This window comes from Mustela putorius, unplaced genomic scaffold (assembly GCF_011764305.1).
Source record: "Mustela putorius furo isolate JIRA1106 unplaced genomic scaffold, ASM1176430v1.1 tig00537295_pilon_pilon_pilon, whole genome shotgun sequence".
Classification (NCBI taxonomy): domain Eukaryota; kingdom Metazoa; phylum Chordata; class Mammalia; order Carnivora; family Mustelidae; genus Mustela; species Mustela putorius.
Genome location: NW_025422433.1, coordinates 1,127,206 through 1,149,049, shown reverse-complemented (window position 1 = coordinate 1,149,049; position 21,844 = coordinate 1,127,206). Strand labels below are relative to the sequence as shown.

At 50.7% G+C, this 21,844-nt stretch overlaps 4 non-coding genes across 4 annotated transcripts; 1 reads left to right on the top strand and 3 right to left on the bottom strand.

The window, feature by feature from the left end:
* Positions 1 to 2,943: 2,943 nt before the first annotated feature.
* Positions 2,944 to 3,016, bottom strand: TRNAM-CAU. The gene has a single exon. It is a non-coding gene; the product is annotated as a tRNA-Met (tRNA).
* Positions 3,017 to 5,628: 2,612 nt separating this feature from the next.
* Positions 5,629 to 5,710, bottom strand: TRNAL-AAG. The gene has a single exon. It is a non-coding gene; the product is annotated as a tRNA-Leu (tRNA).
* Positions 5,711 to 6,948: 1,238 nt separating this feature from the next.
* TRNAM-CAU lies at positions 6,949 to 7,021 on the top strand. The gene has a single exon. It is a non-coding gene; the product is annotated as a tRNA-Met (tRNA).
* A 7,894-nt stretch (positions 7,022 to 14,915) lies between these two features.
* On the bottom strand, positions 14,916 to 14,989 carry TRNAT-CGU. The gene has a single exon. It is a non-coding gene; the product is annotated as a tRNA-Thr (tRNA).
* Between the last annotated feature and the right edge of the window lie 6,855 nt (positions 14,990 to 21,844).

Below are 21,844 nucleotides of genomic sequence, written 5' to 3'. Positions count from 1 at the left end.
GAGCAGAATAGAGCGCCCAGAGAGAGACCCGCACAGTGAACTGGCCGCTGAGCAAAGGCGGGGCACGGAGCCGACTCTCGGACGCCCCGCGCCCAACCACTGCGTGTGCGCACGCGGAAACCAAAGCGCAAAGAACCTAGACACAGACCTGATACCGCTGCCTTAAAAAAAAAAAAAAATGATTTTATTTCTCTGACAAAAAGAGAGAGAGAAAGCACAAGCACACCGAGTGGGAGAGAGAGAAGCAGACTCCCAGATGAGCAGGAAGCCTGCGGGGCTCGATCCAGGGACCCCAGGTTCATGACCTGAATGAAGGAAGACACTTAACAACTGAGCCACCCAGGAGCGCCTACTCTTGCCTATTTAAAAAAAGATTTTGCTTTATTTGACCGCGCGCGCGAGAGAGCATTCCATTGCCAAGAATGCACAGCAGGGGGAGTAGCAGAGGCAGAAGCAGACTCCGGGCTGAGCTGAGAGCCCCATGTGGGACTGAATCCCAGGGCCCTAGGGTCATGACCTGAGCTGAAGGCAGATGCTTAACTGGCTGAACCACTCCGGCACCCTAGATCATACATACACCCTGTACAAAATTACACTCAAATGGATCCTAGATCTATATTAAAATGTAAAACCATAAAATCCTAGAAAGTAACGCAGAGGAAAACATAGGTGACTTTGGGTTTAGTGGTAACTTCTTAGACACAACACCAAAAACACGATTCATGGCAGGAAAACCTGATAAGCAAGAGTTCAGGAGAATTTAGAATTTCTGTCCTGCAAGACACGACTAAGAAAATGAGAAGACACGCCACAGACTGGGAGAACATATTTGCAAAAGACATATCTGAGAAAGGACGGCTGCCCAACATATGCAAAGAACTCTTAAAACTCAACAATGAGAAAGGAAACAGCTCAATTTATGTGTATTTTTTCCCATCATGAGAACTGTGCTCTTTAATCCCTACCACCGCTTTACCCCACACTCCTACCGCCCCTCTGGTAACCATCAGTTTGTTCCCTAAAGTTAATAGTTTGTTTCTGGGTTTCTCTGTCTCTCCGTTTTCTCTGTTTGTTTGTTTGTTTTTTTTTTTCCTCTACTCATTTGTTTTGTTTCCTAAATTCCAAATATGAGGAAAGTCTTACAGTACTCGCAGGTCTGTGGCTGACTGACTACTGTCGCTTGGCCTGGTGCCCTCTAGCTGCACCCCTGCTGCAGGCGGCAGTTCCTCCTCCTCTCACCGCTGGCTCACAGCCCCACTGTAGGCAGAGACCACACCTTCTTGCGCGCCTCACGGGTCAGTGCACACTGGGCTGCTCCCATGATTTGGCTCTGGTTGGTAATGCTGCAAGTGTTTTTGTATTTCTTAGGTAAATACCCAGTAGTGTGATTCCTGGATCATAGGATAGTTTTATTTTTAGATTTCTGAGGAACCTCCGCAGTGTTCCACAATGACCGCACCAATCTGCGTCCCCACCAGCAGTGCACGAGGGGTCCCCTTTCTGCACATCCTCGCCAGCACTTGTTCTTTCTCGAGCTGTTGACGTTATCTGTACTGATGGGGCTCGGTGACCTCTCATGGTAGTTTTGACTTACATTTCCCCAATGACGAGTGATGTTGCGCATCTTGTCATGTGTCTGTTGGCCACGTGTCTGTCACCTTCGGAGCAATGTCTGTTCGTGTCTTCTGCCCGTTTTTGACCTGGGTTGTCTGTCTCTGGGGTTCTGTTGTATCAGCTCTGTATATATCTTGGACACTAACCCTTTATCAGATGTGTCATTTGCAAATATCTTCTCCCATTCAGTTGGTTGGCTCTAGCCAGAGGGGACGATTGCCAGGCCTTGAAATTCGGCTAAAATGTTGTTGGCCTGCCAGAACTGTGAACTTCCAAAGGGGATGTGGAAAGTCCATTCTGCAATGACTTAGGACAGTGACTCCTTCTCCCCCTTCAAGTGCATCCCTCTGAAGGGGGAAAGTCTACAATGGTTATCCTGGACCTGGCCCCCCGTCGCATTCTGGGGAGCAGAGACCTTGCGACTTTCACAGATCTCTAAGTGGACAGGAATTGTGCCCAGAATGGCTTCTACACAGAGCCTAACTCATGCCTGCTTGGGGGAATGTAGAAGCAGAGTTGGGGCTGAACGGAGCTGAGATGTGGGGGGATTGGGGTGGCGTGAGCCTTGTTTCACGTGGGGGAGGCGTAGGTCTTTGGGAAGCAGGGGCAGATGAGGTTGGCGGTGATAGAGTCTCCCGCCCCTTCACCCCTCCCTGAGAGCTCCATTTCCGAGTCACCACAGCCTGGGAGTAGCTGTCTGGCACGGCAAAGGGGAGCTTGAGGATGTGGCTGAGGCAAGACCCCGGAGGCGGGAAGAGTGTCCCGGCTTCCCCAGGTGGGCTCAGAGTAATCACAGGGTCCCTGGAAGAAGGTGGGAGGAGGGTCCCCGTCAGAGAAGATGTGACAACAGGAGCAGAGGTGAGAGCGACAGGGTCCTGTCAGGAGCCAAGGACCATGGGCAGCCTCTAGAAGCTCCTGGAAAAGGCAAGAAGGAAGCCCCCCCCCCCGGGGGCCTTTGGAAGGCAAGCAGCTCTGTCACCTCTCGGTTTGAGCCCCAGAGGGCCCATGCCCGCCTTCTGACCTCCGGGTCTGTAAGGTCATACACTGATGCTCTTTTAAGGGAGGAAGGCTGTGGTGGGTTTGTAGGGCAGCGGAGAGGCAGTCAATCCAGACTTCGATGCCAGTGTGCACGGCGACCTCAGCACTGAAAACTGCTGTGGCTCGCTGCTCCCCCAGGAAAACCTTGAAAGCTCGGGGAGGACCCTGGGAGCTGGCCCCGGGGCTGCGCAGCTGTCCCTTTGGGGAACTAGATCCGCGGGCCATCGTCCCCTCGGACCCGCCGACACACTTCTGCCCCAGACCAGGTGTGCCTCCCCGACAAAAGCCTCGTGCCTTCTCTGAGGCTCGAACTCAGGACCTTCAGATTATGAGACTGACGCGCTGCCTACTGCGCTAAGAAGGCACTGGCTCCCGCCGCCCCCAGCAGAACCCTTCCCGCCAGCCCGCTCCCGCTGACGCGCCACCTCTGCAAGGTCCCGCTTTTGTCCCAAGCCGCGCCCCCGAAGGAAGCGTGGGTGCCGGGCCCCCTGGGTGTCTGCTACCCGAGCCCCGACCCCTGATGGGATCCGGAGCTTATCCTCCATGACACCAGCAGGGGAGGGGGGCGTCCCACGTCGCCGGCCACCCCGCTCGCCGCCGGCAGACCCCGCGCTCGGCTCGGGCGCCTTGCGCACCGCTCAGCGTCACACGCGCGCGGGGTCCCGGGCCTGAGCCGCCTGCGCGCCGACCTCCAGGCCGCGACAAGGACCGGCGCCGCCCGCACTGCCCCCGACCAGCCGCGTCCCCGGCCGCAGCACCCCGACTCCCGCAGCGCGCGCCACGGCGGGAACGGGGGGCGGGAACCGTGCGACCCCCGCGGAGCGGGAAGAACACACCCGGGCCGAGGGCACAGCGCCCGGTAAGGCGGACGACGTCGTCACCTCCAGGATCGCGGTGCGAATCTCCCACGGGCCGTTCATTACTCCGGGGAGGACGGCGGCTGCCGGCTCTCGCCAAGAGACGGGGCGTCCTTTGACGAGCTCAGTCCTCTGTAAAATGGGTTAGCAGCTCGCCCGGCACTTCAGAGCCTGAGCCCTTGACACCAACGGATGCACGAATTCTCCGGATTGATGGAACAATAATAGTAACAGATATAGAAAAGCAAATCCAAGTCTGTGGGGGGATAAATATATCCATGAGAATATGAAATGATAAATACATCCATGAGAAAGGCTGTCACTGAAGTAGACAAATGTCGATGGGGTGTTCAGATAATGGTGCTGAGTAGCTGTCTAGGAAAACCACGCCCTGCCTATCACCTGCAACAATAAAATACATTTGAAATAGATACAAATTTGTGCACGCTTCCGCAGCACATATACTGAAATAGATACAAAATTTAAAAGAAGGGATAAAACCACAAATTACTAACATCCCTGAGACAGATATTTTTATAACTTTGGTGTATAAAACTAATTTTTGAAAAAATTCAGAGACAATTAAAGTGACATAACCCACTACATTTAGACAATATTCTGCTTAGATATACCCTCATCCTCTAGAAAAATACATAAGCAAGGTGAAAAAGTCAAATGAAAAAATGGGGGAAATGTGTAAGTTGTGTTATGAAGAGTTAATTTTCTTAGTATAAGTAAAGAAACCTCAGCAAGAAAAATTCCAACTTGCGGGGAAAACTTAAGGATATAAATACTGAGTTCATGAAGAGGGAGAACCAGGGTTCCTGCCTGACTCAGTTGGTTAAGTTCTTAGCTCTTGGCCTTAGCCCAGGTATTGATCTCAGGGCTCTGAGTTCAAGCCCCCGTGTTGTAAAGAAGAAAGAGGAATATTTATGAGAGTACTATAAAGTGTGAAAAGATCATTAGCTTTACTCTCAAGAAAAATTCAAAAGTGAAACTACAGTAGGATCCTCCCTTTTCCCTATCAGACTGGCCAACAAACAAACAAAAACTACTGTTTGCAGGAATGTTGCATATTAGCAAACAAGGTTGAGTTCTTTCCTATGGCTCCTGTAGCAAATTACCACAAGCCCTGTGGCTCAAAGTGGCAGAATCCGTATTTCCTCCCTCATAGTTTGAGAGGCCAGAAGTCCAAAAGTCAGTATTACTGGGGAGAAATCAAGGTGTTGACAAGGTCATATTGGCTATTGAGCCTGTGGGGGAGAATGTGTCCTTGCTTTTTCCAGATTCTAGTGGCTGCCAGTGTCCCTGGCTTGTCTCTGCATCTGTATCAACATACCTTTCCCCTTCTCTCTTGGACAAAGGGCACAAGGACATTTGTGATGACATTTCAGGTCAGCCTGAATCATACAGGATAAATTCCCCATTCAAGATCCTTAACTGAATCTCTTCTGCCAAGACTCCTCCAGTATTTGGCCATATAAGGTAATAGTTACAGATTTCCGGAATTAGAACAGAGATATCTTGGGGGGGGGGTGGTTTCAGTCTATGGCAGGTATCAACAACCTGATTCCTACACCTACAGGCAATGGATTACTTGGTCCTAACCTTAGTCTCCTCTGTGAAACGGGAATAATAATATAAACTTCCTTATGTAATATTGAGAATATTCTATGACTTAATACATGTAAGGAACTTATGGCACTATCTGGAGCTTAGCTGGAGATAAATGGCAATTAATTGTCATTAGTACAATGTTGGTCAGGGTGTCAAGGAAACAGTTGCTTCCCTGGAGCTGCAGGAAGATAAATTAGTAATATTTAGGGAAGACTAAGCCAAGATACACCAAAATTACCATCACAAATATGATTTGACTGAGCAACTGTGCTTTTAGAAAGTTCTCTAATATTGCGCCTTTCTGAAATGCTGATATAACTTATTGCAACACCATTTATATAGTTAAATGTGGCTGGTGAAGCCCAAATGGGGTGTTGGTGTGGAACTAGTTACATTTATAGGTGTATGTGCTGTCACGTTTTTGTTAATTGCGAACTTTATGAAGGCTTTACTCATTTCTGTAAAACCTTTTGACTTTAGGTCTAACTCGCAACATAAAGGCTGGCAGCGGTGGGATTCGAACCCACGCCCCCGAAGAGACTGGAGCCTTAATCCAGCGCCTTAGACCGCTCGGCCACGCTACCACACACTTGCCCTCAAGACGTTCTTCTGGATACTTTAAGTCTACAGGAGAGCTCCCCTGACTCCCCAGTTCTTTCTCTCCTGTGTTTCTCTGGATTCACTGCGGTGAGACCCTCGCAAACGGCACGGGTGGGACTTTCTCCCCGGGGGGCCCGCAAAGCCCCGAATCGGGGCTCCAGGCCCGAGGGTACAAAACCGAGGGCGTGTCCAGCCCTGGAGGGCGTCCCTGCGCTCGCACCGGGCGAAGTCGCGGGGGAAGCAACCTGCAGACGTGTACTTTCCGGGTGGGCCGTGCGGTCCCGCTGGACGCAGGACAGGCCCCCCGGGGAGTGTCCCCAGCCCCACCCATCGCGTCCCAGCCGTCCCCCGCACGGTTGAGGACCTAGGCTAGTCACTGAGACTGGCTGGCTCTCGCTTTCCCCATCTACAAAGTGACATGAGAAAAAAACTTCCCTGAAGAAGAGTGGCAGATTGATTTCGTCCGTTCCTGTAAGGGGTTGAGAGCATTTCCCAGTAAAGCTTTTTATCAATGTTCGTATGGGAGAATTCGGGGAACCGTTGGTGTCAAGGGCTCAGGCTCTGAAGTGCCGGGCGAGCTGCTAACCCATTTTACAGAGGACTGAGCTCGTCAAAGGACGCCCCGTCTCTTGGCGAGAGCCGGCAGCCGCCGTCCTCCCCGGAGTAATGAACGGCCCGTGGGAGATTCGCACCGCGATCCTGGAGGTGACGACGTCGTCCGCCTTACCGGGCGCCGTGCCCTCGGCCCGGGTGTGTTCTTCCCGCTCCGCGGGGGTCGCACGGTTCCCGCCCCCCGTTCCCGCCGTGGCGCGCGCTGCGGGAGTCGGGGTGCTGCGGCCGGGGACGCGGCTGGTCGGGGGCAGTGCGGGCGGCGCCGGTCCTTGTCGCGGCCTGGAGGTCGGCGCGCAGGCGGCTCAGGCCCGGGACCCCGCGCGCGTGTGACGCTGAGCGGTGCGCAAGGCGCCCGAGCCGAGCGCGGGGTCTGCCGGCGGCGAGCGGGGTGGCCGGCGACGTGGGACGCCCCCCTCCCCTGCTGGTGTCATGGAGGATAAGCTCCGGATCCCATCAGGGGTCGGGGCTCGGGTAGCAGACACCCAGGGGGCCCGGCACCCACGCTTCCTTCGGGGGCGCGGCTTGGGACAAAAGCGGGACCTTGCAGAGGTGGCGCGTCAGCGGGAGCGGGCTGGCGGGAAGGGTTCTGCTGGGGGCGGCGGGAGCCAGTGCCTTCTTAGCGCAGTAGGCAGCGCGTCAGTCTCATAATCTGAAGGTCCTGAGTTCGAGCCTCAGAGAAGGCACGAGGCTTTTGTCGCGGAGGCACACCTGGTCTGGGGCAGAAGTGTGTCGGCGGGTCCGAGGGGACGATGGCCCGCGGATCTAGTTCCCCAAAGGGACAGCTGCGCAGCCCCGGGGCCAGCTCCCAGGGTCCTCCCCGAGCTTTCAAGGTTTTCCTGGGGGAGCAGCGAGCCACAGCAGTTTTCAGTGCTGAGGTCGCCGTGCACACTGGCATCGAAGTCTGGATTGACTGCCTCTCCGCTGCCCTACAAACCCACCACAGCCTTCCTCCCTTAAAAGAGCATCAGTGTATGACCTTACAGACCCGGAGGTCAGAAGGCGGGCATGGGCCCTCTGGGGCTCAAACCGAGAGGTGACAGAGCTGCTTGCCTTCCAAAGGCCCCCGGGGGGGGGGGGCTTCCTTCTTGCCTTTTCCAGGAGCTTCTAGAGGCTGCCCATGGTCCTTGGCTCCTGACAGGACCCTGTCGCTCTCACCTCTGCTCCTGTTGTCACATCTTCTCTGACGGGGACCCTCCTCCCACCTTCTTCCAGGGACCCTGTGATTACTCTGAGCCCACCTGGGGAAGCCGGGACACTCTTCCCGCCTCCGGGGTCTTGCCTCAGCCACATCCTCAAGCTCCCCTTTGCCGTGCCAGACAGCTACTCCCAGGCTGTGGTGACTCGGAAATGGAGCTCTCAGGGAGGGGTGAAGGGGCGGGAGACTCTATCACCGCCAACCTCATCTGCCCCTGCTTCCCAAAGACCTACGCCTCCCCCACGTGAAACAAGGCTCACGCCACCCCCAATCCCCCCACATCTCAGCTCCGTCCTCAGCCCCAACTCTGCTTCTACATTCCCCCAAGCAGGCATGAGTTAGGCTCTGTGTAGAAGCCATTCTGGGCACAATTCCTGTCCACTTAGAGATCTGTGAAAGTCGCAAGGTCTCTGCTCCCCAGAATGCGACGGGGGGCCAGGTCCAGGATAACCATTGTAGACTTTCCCCCTTCAGAGGGATGCACTTGAAGGGGGAGAAGGAGTCACTGTCCTAAGTCATTGCAGAATGGACTTTCCACATCCCCTTTGGAAGTTCACAGTTCTGGCAGGCCAACAACATTTTAGCCGAATTTCAAGGCCTGGCAATCGTCCCCTCTGGCTAGAGCCAACCAACTGAATGGGAGAAGATATTTGCAAATGACACATCTGATAAAGGGTTAGTGTCCAAGATATATACAGAGCTGATACAACAGAACTCCAGAGACAGACAACCCAGGTCAAAAACGGGCAGAAGACACGAACAGACATTGCTCCGAAGGTGACAGACACGTGGCCAACAGACACATGACAAGATGCGCAACATCACTCGTCATCGGGGAAATGTAAGTCAAAACTACCATGAGAGGTCACCGAGCCCCATCAGTACAGATAACGTCAACAGCTCGAGAAAGAACAAGTGCTGGCGAGGATGTGCAGAAAGGGGACCCCTCGTGCACTGCTGGTGGGGACGCAGATTGGTGCGGTCATTGTGGAACACTGCGGAGGTTCCTCAGAAATCTAAAAATAAAACTATCCTATGATCCAGGAATCACACTACTGGGTATTTACCTAAGAAATACAAAAACACTTGCAGCATTACCAACCAGAGCCAAATCATGGGAGCAGCCCAGTGTGCACTGACCCGTGAGGCGCGCAAGAAGGTGTGGTCTCTGCCTACAGTGGGGCTGTGAGCCAGCGGTGAGAGGAGGAGGAACTGCCGCCTGCAGCAGGGGTGCAGCTAGAGGGCACCAGGCCAAGCGACAGTAGTCAGTCAGCCACAGACCTGCGAGTACTGTAAGACTTTCCTCATATTTGGAATTTAGGAAACAAAACAAATGAGTAGAGGAAAAAAAAAAACAAACAAACAAACAGAGAAAACGGAGAGACAGAGAAACCCAGAAACAAACTATTAACTTTAGGGAACAAACTGATGGTTACCAGAGGGGCGGTAGGAGTGTGGGGTAAAGCGGTGGTAGGGATTAAAGAGCACAGTTCTCATGATGGGAAAAAATACACATAAATTGAGCTGTTTCCTTTCTCATTGTTGAGTTTTAAGAGTTCGTTGCATATGTTGGGCAGCCGTCCTTTCTCAGATATGTCTTTTGCAAATATGTTCTCCCAGTCTGTGGCGTGTCTTCTCATTTTCTTAGTCGTGTCTTGCAGAACAGAAATTCTAAATTCTCCTGAACTCTAGCTTATCAGGTTTTCCTGCCATGAATCGTGTTTTTGGTGTTGTGTCTAAGAAGTTACCAGTAAACCCAGAGTCACCTATGTTTTCCTCTGTGTTATTTTCCGGAATGTCATGGTTTTATATTTTAATATAGGTCTAGGATCCATTTTGAGTGTAGTTTTATACAGGGCTAAGGCCTGTGTCTAGATTCTTTGCCTGTCTGTTTTTTTCTTTTGCACGTGGACATCCATTGGTTCCAGGAACACTTGTTGAAGGACTGTGCCTGCTTCATGACCCGCCTTTGCTCAACAATCTGTTGAATGTGTGGGTCTCTCTCTGGGCTCTCTTCTGCTCCATTGATCTGTTTATCTATCTTTCTTTTTTTAAAACCAACACCACACTGTCTTTATTATTGTCACTTTAGCGTAAATCTGCGCTCAGATAGTGACAGTCCTCTGACTTTGTTCTTCAGTTTTGTGCTGTTTATTCTGAGTCTTTTGTGTCTACATATAAGCTTTAGAATCATTTTGTGAATATTTGTGAACAACTTTCTGTAATTCTGATTGGGTTGCACTGAATCTATAGATCAGGCTGGGAGGAACTGACATCTTGATAATATTGAGGCATTTTATCCATTTATATGAAATATCTATTTATTTAGATCTTTTCTTTCTTACATCAGAGTTTTATAATTTACCTCATCTATCCCGTACATATTTTGTTGGGTTTATACATAAGATTTCTCTCTTTTTTTCACTGGAGATATAAATGATATTGTGTTTTTAACTTCAAATTCCACTTGTTCATTGCTGGTATATAAGACACAATTGACTTTTGTATATTAACTTTGTATCCTTTATCCTTTCCATAGTTTGATTATTAGTTTCATGAGTTTTTCTTTTTGGCACTTTGGGATTTCTATGTAGATAATCATATCAGGTATGAACAAAGACAATTTTATTTCTTTGTATACCTTTTATTTCCTTTACTATCTTACGGCAGTAGCTAGGATTTCCAGGATGATGTTGAATAAGAACGGCGAGAGTTGGCATCCTTGCCTTGTTCCTGATATGAGCAGGAAAGCATCTTAGATCTTAGTTCCTCGTCAATAATGTTAGTAGTAGGTTTCTTGTAGATGCTCTTTATTAAGCTGAGGAATTCCCCTCTATTCCTAGTTTGCTAAGAGCTTTTTATTATGAATGGGTATTGGGTTTTGTCAAACGCTTTCTCTGCATCTATTAAGATGATCATGTGATTCTTGTCTTTAGCCTGTTGGTCTGATGGATTGCCTTAATTGATTTTTCAAAATTGAACCAGCCTTGCACACCAGGAATAAATCCCAATTGGTTAGGTGTATAATTCTTTTTACACATTGCTAGATTCAATTGGCTAATATCTTGTTGAGGATTTTTACATACATATTCATGAAAGATATTGTGTTTTTAAATTTTTTACTGGCTACAAATGACCTCACAAGAAATTTTTTTTTTGAGGAAGACCTTATTGCACCTTAACTTTTGAAGGATAACTTCACTGGGCACATGATTAGGGTAGTTCTTTTCTATTAACACTTTAAATATTTCGCTCCACTCATGCTGGGTGTTCTCTGAGCTTCCTGGAAATGTGCTTTGCTTCTATCATTAGTTTGGGAAATTCTCAATAACTATTGCTTCAAATATTTCCTCAGTTCCCTTTTCTCTTTCATCTCCTCATTTCCCATTAAGCATATGTTATACCCTTTGTGATTTCCCCATATTTCTTGGGTATTCTGTTCTTTTTCATTCACTTTTTTTCCTCTTTGAATTTCAGTTTTGGAAGCTTCTATTAATATTTTCTCAAGATTGTTGATTCCTTTCTCATTTGTAGACAGAATTATAATGATGCAACAATAAAGGTCAGTCAGCCACCAATTTTCTTAATACTCCTCCTGTTCTATGCCAAAACCTTGGCTTTTCAAAAGGTCTCATTATCAGGATCTGGTACACAATGTGAATGCCCTCCTCAGATCTAAAGCTTTGGGTTGAATTTTTCCATAGGACAACTTTGTTCAATTGATCAAATATGAAGGATTAGGAAAAAAAAAATTCCAGAGCAAGTTTCTTAGGTCCTTATATCATACTCTCAGACAGAGCTACAGGAGTATGTAACTTATGGGGGGAGTGATCCTCAGAAGGCGGGACAGGAAACAGCAACACAAAGATGTAGCCTTGGATAAAGTCTGCCTTAGCCTGACCCTTGGAAAAGGGGGGTCTTGAGTAGTCATAACAAAGCAGAGTGGTCACTGAGTTAAGGGGTTTGGAGTTTTCTGCCTGTCCCTCCCATTCCTTAGTTATTGGTGTAGCTGATCATCTATTCTATGAGATGTCTCTAAATAGTCAAGGTCAAGTCAATGGAAAAGGTCACATGGATAAACCAGTGGGAGGATGGGTGTGGAGTCCTGAAAAAAAAAAAACAAAACCCAGAAAGGGGGAAGAAACTGTATTACTGTAAGACAACTAGGTAAGTGGAAGATACTCTGAAAATTTAAAGTGAAGTGTGAATGTCCCATGGATTATCTATTAATTTAGGAGACATTAGAGATTTTATTTCTTTGCTAGTATAAACCATTCATTTTGTTTCAATGCTTTGTATCAGTTTCCTAGAGCTGTCATAACAAATTAGTACAAACTGGGTGACGTAAAACAACAGAAAATTATTCTCTCATCGTTCTGGAGGTCAGAGTTTAAAATCACGCTGTGGGCAGGGCCATGCTTGCTCTTAAGGTTCTAGGGAAAAACACTTCTGTGCCTCTTCCAGCTGCTGAGGGTTCTGACAATCCTTGGTGCTCCTTTGTGGTCAAATAACAGACAACTCTGCCTCTGTCTTCACACGGCCTTCTTCCCGGTGTGTCTGAGTCACTGAGTCCAAAACTCCTTTTCTGTCCTCTTCCAAAGACACCAGTCCCTGGATTATGGCCCACCCTAATCTGTTATGGCCTCATCATGACTTGAATACATCTGCAAAAGCCCTATCTTCAAATAAGGTCACATTCACAGGTACTAGTGGTTAGGACTTGAACCTATATTTTGGGGAACACAATTCAACCCACAACGTGCTTGGAACCTTGGTCTATAAATTTAGGACAATACCTCAGAGGGCTATGGCAGTGGATAAACACCTGACACCCAGTCAATTAACAACAACAACAACAGTAATAATAATAGGCAGCATGAGAGTAGATCTTACTGATTGCTCATTTATGTGCAGACACCCTTGTAAAATATGTTGTGCGCCCCTGTAAACTATCAGGCACACCTATTGCAATTTCTGTCTCTCGTTTGACGACAGTGATGCCCATTGAGCTGAAGCAATTTGCCAGAAGTCTCCTGGCTGTCCGGTGGAGCTGCTGAGGTTGAACACAGACCGTGACCCAGGTCAATGACGTCCTAATCAAAACGAACAGAGGTGAGGTCCGGGCATAGCTGGGGAACACTTTGCTGATTGTTTAGTCCTGCTGTGTATGGTCCTTAGAGTAATACAGTAGCCACTTCACGACTATGTCTTATTAAAATATTAAAAAAACAATTTTGAAACGTTTGCCCATGATATTCTCCAAGAGACAGGATAACGTTCTCTGATGACCCTGCCCCATCCTACATACTCCCTTTATTATCTTCTTGCTTAACTTTCTCCATAGACTTCATCAGTATCTCATATACTTATGATTTTGCATATTCATGTCTTTATTTTCTGTATCATGCTAGGGGAATGTACGATCCAGGACGGCAATGATTTCTGTTAGCTGGGTTCACTGCTGTATTTCCTGCTCTTGGAAATATGCCTGGGCGTTTACCAGAGCTACGGACAGGGGATGGGGCGAAGTGCGTAAAGGCGGACAAAAGGTATAAACTTCCAGTTATGAGATAAATGTGTCCTGGGGATGTCACATACACCATGGTGACCACACTTAACAGTACTGTTTTATATATTTGAGAGTAGCTAAGAGGGTAAATCTTAAAAGTTCTCATCACGAGCGGAAAAAACCTTGCAACTAAACAGAAAGGAGGGGACGGGGAAAAGGGAAGCAAGCAAGCAAGCCCGCCATATAAGAGATCAGCGGTGAGTGTTGCTGGATTAATGGATGGAAGGATGGGAGACAAGAAGGCACTGAGGTTCTATAAATCCCCAGGGCTGAAACTAAGCCACCCTGGTAACTGGCAGAATTCTCCAACCTAAAAGTGTGGAGGTTCCTCAAGACATTGAAAATAGAGCTACCCTATGACCCACCAATTGCACTACTGGGTATTTACCCCAAAGACACAAATATACTGGGTGCCTGGGTGGCTCAGTGGGTTAAGCCGCTGCCTTCGGCTCAGGTCATGATCTCAGGGTCCTGGGATTGAGTCCCGCATCGAGTCCCGCATTGGGTCCTGGGATCGAGTCCCTCATCGGGCTCTCTGCTTGGCAGAGAGCCTGCTTCCCTCTCTCTCTCTGCCTGCCTCTCTGTCTACTTGTGATCTCTCTCTGTCAAGTAAATAAATAAAATCTTCTGTAAAAAAAAAAAAAGATACAAATATACTGATCAGAAGGGGGTACCTGTACCCCAATATTCACAGCAGCAATGTCCACAAGAGCCATACTATGGAAGGAGACCAGATGTCCCTTAACAGACGAATGGATAAAGAAGGTGTGGGTCATACAATGGAACATTCCTCAACCATCAGAGAGGACGAATCCCCACCCTTTGCATTGACACAGATGGAACCGGAGAGGATTATGCTGAGTGAAATAAGTCAAGCAGAAAAAAACAATCATCACATGGTTTCACTCATACGTGGAACATAAGGAATAGGGGAAGGGAGGGGAAACTGAGTGGGAAGAAATCAGAGAGAGAAAGAGAGAGAAACCATAAGACTCTGGATTGCAGGGACCAAAGTGCGGGTTACAGAGGGGAGTGGGTTGGGGTGGGGGGTAACCAGGTGATGGGTATTCAGGAGGGCACGTGTGATGAACACCAGGTGTTATACGCAAATGGTGACTTGTTGAACACTACATCAAAAACTAAAGATGTACTATATGTTGGCTAACTCAACATAATGAAAAAAAAATTAAGTTAAAAAAAAAATAATTCTCCGACCTGCTCTTTTCCCACAGCAACTTTGTCATCTCACTGGGACTGTGTCCAGGACATACTACTTCCAGCTGATCATTATTCCTAAAGTTTCCTTTGGAGGACTAACAAGGGATCATAATTACTTTTCCTTTTCCTCAAAATGGGAAGCATGCCCCGGCAAATATCTTTCTTTTTTGTGGGGAATCGTGGCTTCAGCATTCATTAATTTCTCCTACTGTGTGAAATCATTCCAGAGCCGGAGACTGCTGGAACCTAGGGAGGTTACACATGCCCGCACGCCGCGTGCTTTACTCTGTAGCAGGCTGTGGGCGCTCGAAACCCGGTAACGTAGAACGTGTGCGCGAGGGGACGGCGGCTCAGGTCACAGGCCCGGTTCTTGGGCCGCGGTTTGCATCTGAATTGTTGAATTGTTGGCGCGTTAGAATCGACTTCTTTTCAGGAGGAAGGAACTAGAGAAGCGGCAGCCGAACGGCTCCTAAGACACGCGCCTGGGCGGCGCGGCGGTGCGTTTGGAGAGAATCGTTGCGGATCAGGGGGTCTGAGGCAAGGGATTGCGCCCACGTAAAATGGTTTCCGGGGCGAGAGCTCCCGAGAAAACGCCAGGCCCTACTGGGAGTCGAACCCAGGATCTCCTGTTTACGAGACAGGCGCTTTAACCAGCTAAGCCATAGAGCCACCTGCGAGGCGCGCGCGGCTGGAGCGGCCTCACTGCGCTTGGACTCGGTGGAAAAGGGAACCTACGCTCCGGAGGCTCCGGCGGTTCCCGAAACTCGCCGCCTGCCGGGAGCCGCTTCCTTTCCGAGGGGCGCGCCGGGCGCAGGACGGGCGGGAGGCGACGTCTGGGGCGCCGTCCGCGGCGGACAGCACTTTGCTCTCATCCGAGGAAAAGCGCAACGGGAAGTCGAGGCTGTGCCGCGGGTGGAAAAGGCCTAGAAGGAAAACCTGTGATTTAAAGAGCACGTCCGGGCTCGGCGTGAAGGGCCGGTCCCGCGCAGCCCCGTGAGGGGAAGAGGCGCCGAAAGCTCCAGGTCTGCGCGGCCCGAGGGCGCCGTCCGGGCGCGGAGCCCCCAGCGGGAGTCCGCCCGGCCCTCGCGGGAGCAGCTGCCCCGGGGGAGCCTCTCAGGACAAGCGCGGGGGTGGCCTGGGCGGCGGGGCACGCGGGAACCTTGGAAACATCCAGCGACGCCAAAGAGCCATTTGCGGCTGGTTTCCCGCCCCTCGCCCACGTCTGCTCCCCTCGGGCTCGGTTTTCAGACCCGGACGGTTCCGCACCCGAGCTCGCGAAGGATGGAAGGTCTCTCGCTCCACCCCCGGCCGCACACCCCCGGGGACCCGCGCGCCCGGGAGGTCGCACCCCTCCCGCGGTGACCGGCAAACCTTCCCCGAGGTCGCCTCCCCCGCGGTGACCCACACCCCCCCGAGGTCGTACCCCCTCCCGTGACCCGAACCCCCTCCCCGAGGTCTCACCCCCGTGGTGACTGCAGCCCCTCCCCGAGGTCGCACCCCCAGCAATGACCCTCACCGGGTCCCCGAGGCCGCAGACCCACACCCCCTTCCCGAGGTCGCACCGCGGGCGCTGCTTGCGTGGCGCAGCGAAGCCGGTCGCACGGCGCGCCGGCGGGAGGGGCGGTGTCTGGCCCGGGGTGGGAGGGGCCTGGACTCGGGGGTCTGCGGGCGGGACGCCTGGAGGCGCCGGGCGGCGGGGTGCGGGGCGTGAGCGGGCGACGGGGCGAGGCGGGTTGAGGCGGGGCGCCGGGAGCCCGGAGCTGGGCTGGAGCCGGGGACTCACCCAGCGCGCGGCCGACCGTACTCGCGGGCTCCCCCGCGCTGCCCACCGGTGTGCTCCGCGGCGCGGCCGGCAGGGGACCCTCGGGCTGCAGGACAGAGCTGTGGTCTCCGTCCGTGCGGGTCACTCCGCTCCGGGCGGGCGTCGGGTGGGACCGGCACGTGGTGTCCACTCGGTGGGGTCAAGCGCAGGTCCAAGCACACGAGTCTGACTCTCACGGCTGCCGCTGGGAGGCCCCGGGGAAAGGCGGTCTGGACGCGCGCAAACTCCTTCCGCGTTTGGCCTTTGTGTCTCCGCAACACTGCAAGAGCTCCGAAGGAATTTGCGGGGTTTTTTCTTTCTTTCTTCTTCTTCCTCCTCCTCCCTCTTCCTCTTCCTTCCCCCCCCCCCCCTTTTGAGCTCATGGGCGTTAGCGGCCCAGAGCGCTGGGTGAGGGCTCCAGTCTCCAGTCTCAGGCAGATTCGAATCCCACCCAACGCCGGTCACTTCGTGCAAAAGCCACAGAGCGGTCTAGGGACAGCCCTTCCGGTCTCCCGCCGCGGTCCTTTGCCTCCTGGGGAGCTGATGGCTTAGCGGAGGCCAAGATGTCTCTGTCACAATAAATTAGGGATAATGGAGACCTGGTTAAGAAAACAAACTCGAACCCAAGCTCTTCCCCTATATCCCCTTTGTGGTCCTATCTTTGGTCACGATTTGGAGTCCCAAAGGTTAGGATTTTACTTTTGTAGAGCGATTCTATTTATTTAGTTCGTTTTTAGAAAGAGAGAGACAATGCCTGTGCGTAAGCAGGCGGGGAGCGGAGAGAGAAGGAATGTCAAGCAGGCTGCGCACTGAGTGGGGTGCCCCATGGGGGGCACGGAAGCATGACCTGAACCCAGACCCAGAGTTCCGTGCTTAACCAATGGAGTCACCCAGGCGCCCCCACTCTTTTTTTTTTTTTTTTTTTAAGATTTTAAGTATTCTCTACACCCAAGGTAAGGCTGGAACTCCCAACCCCTAGACCAAGAGTAACGCTCCACTGACTGAGCCAGGCAGGCACCTAGAGAATCACCCTTTTACTTGATATTTTCTAGGTTCTATCTTTCATTGTCCTACCTTTGTCTGAGAGAATATTCCTGTGATTCCATAACCCACATCTTCAGACTATCCACCATAGGCTGATAACTTCTAAGTATCCTTCTCACACAGACCTCTTTAGCACTGCACAGGATTATACACAGCTGCTGATAAGACATTTCCACCTTGAACTCACCCAGTCCTTCCTCTTGTGGCTTTTCTCCTTGTTAGCACCACAGTCCGGAACCTGGGGACTCACTCTAGATGACTTTGCATCATTCGTTCCCTCCTCACACACGTATCCATCAAGTGTCTGCTGTTTAAGCTCAAGCAGGAGCCCTTTCCTATCTAATGGTGGCAGTCTCGGCATTCTAAGTGGAACATACTACTGAAAATCATAATTTGATGTGATTAAGAGTTTTTACTAGAAATTCCTTTAACCTATCGATAAGCTAGCTAGTCCAAAGATAAAACTCTAGTTGTAATCTGATATTTGTTTCTAGAGAAGCTTATAGTCTAAATAGATAGCAATCTGAGTTTTTGACTGGACAGAAAATTCTGGATCAAGCTTACCGTATAGGATAGTTGAATTTGACCAAAAAATTGAGAAAGACAATCTTAATTGGTGGCATATAGTGTTCCAAGTTTGTTCCTTTTTTGCATAGAGGGAGTTGTAGATATTGGGTGGCCTGATTGGTGGAGCTGTAAAGGGCAGAGTGAGCCACAGCCCCATGGGACCCAAAACTCCATGGTAAGACTTTCACCCTCACATTTGTGCTATTTCTGTCCCCGCCCTGAGGGAACCTCTTAAAACACAGGATGGGGGCACCTGGGTGGCTCAGTGGTGAAAGCCTCTGCCTTTGGCTGGGGTGGTGATCCCCCTGGGATCAAGCCTCACATCGGGCTCTCTGCTCAGCAGGGAGCCTGCCTCCTCCTCTCTCTCTCTCTGCCTGCTTCTCTGCCTACTTTGTGATCTGTCAAATAAATTTAAAAAAAAAATCTTTTAAAAAAAAATCCCATTAGGGAGCATCTGACACAGGCTTTTTTCCCTGGGCCGTCTACTCTGGGTAGCTAATGTCAGGTGCACATCAACTACCCATTCTCTCTTCCACTGAGAGAGGACAAGTAGAAATAGAGAGTTTAAAGTTAGTTCACATTTTGCCTAGGGTTTGGAGATACGGTTTGCCAAAATGTACCGGCATAAACAGCTAAGGTCAGGAGGACGTGGTGGCAGACAGAGGGCATGGATTCTCCCCGAACTGCAAATTAGGACTCGATGTTGAAGGCCAGAGACCCTTGGAACTCTTAGAACATAGTGACTGGTTAAAATGTATTTTATTTAATTTTATATTAGAATTTTAAGTAGACTATTAAAGTCATAAGTGATTTTCCCTTCTTTGGTGGGAAGTCACAGTTTGAAATTCAGTTTTCCCTAATAAGGGAACAGAAAAATTGCCCTGCTGAATGTCACTGACTTTGGATTACCACGCACCTTTCTAAGTAACACTCACCCGCTTGCTCGAGCATATAATGCTTGATTCCATCTGTCTTTAATGTATTTTCCAAGGTACTAATGTCCTTAGTATCTCTATTTAACACAATTTGTGTATTTTTCCCATCTCACCATCAATTTGCTCATTAATCATCTGTACTTTGCACGTCTTATGAATTCTTCCCTTTGTCTCATAAAGCTTACTATCCACCAGCTTACTATCTACTGGCTTACTATCTAAGGGGGCAGAATCTCTATCAGGAAAAGTCCCAGATCCAAAGAAAATAACGTTTCTGACCTGACACTTGAAAGGGCGAGAGAAAGCTCTGTAGTCAGATGGATGAGTGGACCGGAGGGGTGGTGAAGGGAGAAGAGAAAATCAGACTTCCCTTTGCCTCCAAACCACATTGTACGCCGGAGTCTTTGGGAAGACATGCTAAAGGGAGATTGTTTTGACTTGTTAAAACAGTAAAGAAGACTTTATTTAAGGTTATTGCAACAGAGACCAGGAATGGCAGCAGGGGAACCAGACTGATCTCATCTCTGAATACAGCAGGGACACGTGGGGACTTACAGCCACAGGCAGAGAGAGGGGAGTGGACAGAACACCATGAAGATGACATACCAAGGGCAGAAGGGTGCACTGGCTCAGGAGGAGTCTTGGTAAAGGCTGGCCGAGGTCCAGGCCTGGTTGAGAAGGGGGATCAGAGGAGCCTGACCAAATTCCGGTTGAGGAGAAAGTCTGCCAAATAAAACACCTTGAATTTGGACCCAGGTGGAAAACACAAAGGTCAGAGACTGAGGCCACTGAAAGCCAAGTGGATGGCCAAATTGTCCGTGCCAACCCTGGGTCCTAGGAACACCTGCTGGCCGAGAGGGGGGCGGAGTGAGGCCGAGGCTGGGCGGAGAAGCCAGTAACCGCAGAGAGCACAGGGAAATCTGCCCTCATTCACCCAGTGACAATGGCAATGACAATATTTTCTGCATACCTCCATTCCCCAGGGCACTGGTCTTCAGACGTTAGCATGTCCTAGGACCTCCTGGAAGGCTTTTTATTTTATTTTATTTTTTTAAAGATTTTATTTATTTATTTGACAGACAGAGATCACAAGTAGGCAGAGAGGCAGACAGAGAGAGAGGAGGAAGCAGGCTCCCCGCTGAGCAGAGAGCCCGATGCGGGGCTTGCTCCCAGGACCCTGAGATCATGACCTGAGCTGAAGGCAGCGGCTTAATCCACTGAGCCACCCAGGGGCCCCTGGAAGGCTTTTTAGAACCGAGATTGCTGTTCTTGCCCCCAGCATTGTTAGTTCAGTGGGTCTGGGAGGGACCTAAAACCTGTGCTTCTCATATGTTCTTGGGTGACTCTTGCTGGTGGTCAGGGGTCATCACCTTGAGAATTAATTCCCTATCGATAAAGGATGAGAAAGGGGGAACGTGAGCGAACGAGGGGACTTGCCTGAGTACTAAACTGTTTGTGGAGGGTAACAGGAGGGTACCAGGTAGCGTCCAGGGCCTCAGGCGGGTTTGGGAGGGCAAGAGGGTGCGTCCCCACCCCACACCTGTGCTGCTAGTGACTCACAGCTGCCCCTTCTCCGGAGATTTTCGTTCAGCCCACGGAGCCACCTCCTCGGGTACATTGTGTCCCTGGGGCCTGCCGGTGATCTCATAGCCAATAGGTGACTGACCTGAGTTACAAAAGGCCATCCCTCTTCCTTCAAGATGGAATGCGGTTAGTGGGATTTATTCCGAAGCTAATCTCTAGCAGAAATCTCTCATTGTCTACTTTCTTCTGCCCTATCCTGCCGCACTGATTCCCTCTTCGGAAACCACCCAGGAAACTGTGGGTGCCTGGATCCTAGTCCCTGCTTCTGTCTTCTGGGAACAGAAGCCAAGTCGAGGAGGATTTCTGAGACCACAAGATAACATCGGATGTTCTCTGAGATGGACTCAGGCCCCCTTTTTCAGATCTGGGGACTCCAGCTATCAGAACAAGCACGGACTCTCCTGAAGCCCAGAAACGTCCAGTATTCACGCGGTCCTCAGAGCAGCCATGACGTCTATGCACTAACAGCCACGAGGGAGACTGCGGGCTGTTTCACAGCTCTGGGAATAGGTTGTTGGCCAGGGGCTGAGTCCTGTTCTCTGGACTTTCGGAACCCTGTCCCACCCAGGGACTCTCCTTGAAGGCTTTGTGATTAGCGGAACATTTGTCATTGTAGACACCTGTTCAGCGGTTTATGGGGTCGATTTATGTGAAAACACTGGTTTTGGAATCCGCTAGCTCAGGTCTATCTAATTGGCATGATAGTTTGTGGGAACCTCTGGTCTGAAGAAACAATGTGGCAGCAGTAACAGTGCTGGTGAGGTAATGGTGATCACGGTGACAGTAACTAACTACTGTAACAGACCGGAGCTCCCAAGACAGCCCAGGCAGTCTGCCTGCTTCCAGAAGGTTCTGTGCGTGGCTCTCCCTGGGACCAAGATCTGTTGTAGGGGTTGGTGTGGAGGGCAGAAGTGGGCACCTTTACCTCCAGATGCTCCCTTTGTGGAGACTTCAACATTTTCCTTGTCATTGTCATCATCACGGGCAACGTTCTGATCAGGTCTGCAGCCCCCACACCTGTCCCCAGCTGCACTCACCTCCCTGTGCAAGGAAATTTGTTTCTCACTTCTCTGGCCCTTAGGCGGTCCCAGGAGTGACCTTGGGTTTCTGTTCAGGGTCAGGCCCTGCTGGGCATCAGGAGGAGGGAACCTGGATCTCTCAGAGCAGATATGGGATGGAGCCTCCCCAGATGCTGGGCAGAACGCCCTCCAAAGGAAGCCGAGCCCCCCTCCTTCACTGCTTCAGGACTTCTCCATGGGGCAGGGGACGCGCCTTCGGGAGGATTCGCTTCGGCACAGCAAGTGCAGGCCTGCGGGGAGGCGGAGTCTGCACACTGTGCGGCCCCATCCTTCTTGACCGCCTATCTGGACCCTGGCACTTCCCATCTGAAAACAGCAACGGATTTGACCCTTCTGAGGACAGCTACGGGCCCCAGGGTGGCTCAAGAACGTGAGACACCCAGAAGAGAGTCAACGACAAGACACACTTCTCACACCACGGCGAGCTGGTGCCCGCTGAGTCCCACGGAAGCCCACATCCTGTGGGTATGGCCACAGACTGCCAGATTTTTTCCCCTTGCTAGACTCTGCTTGC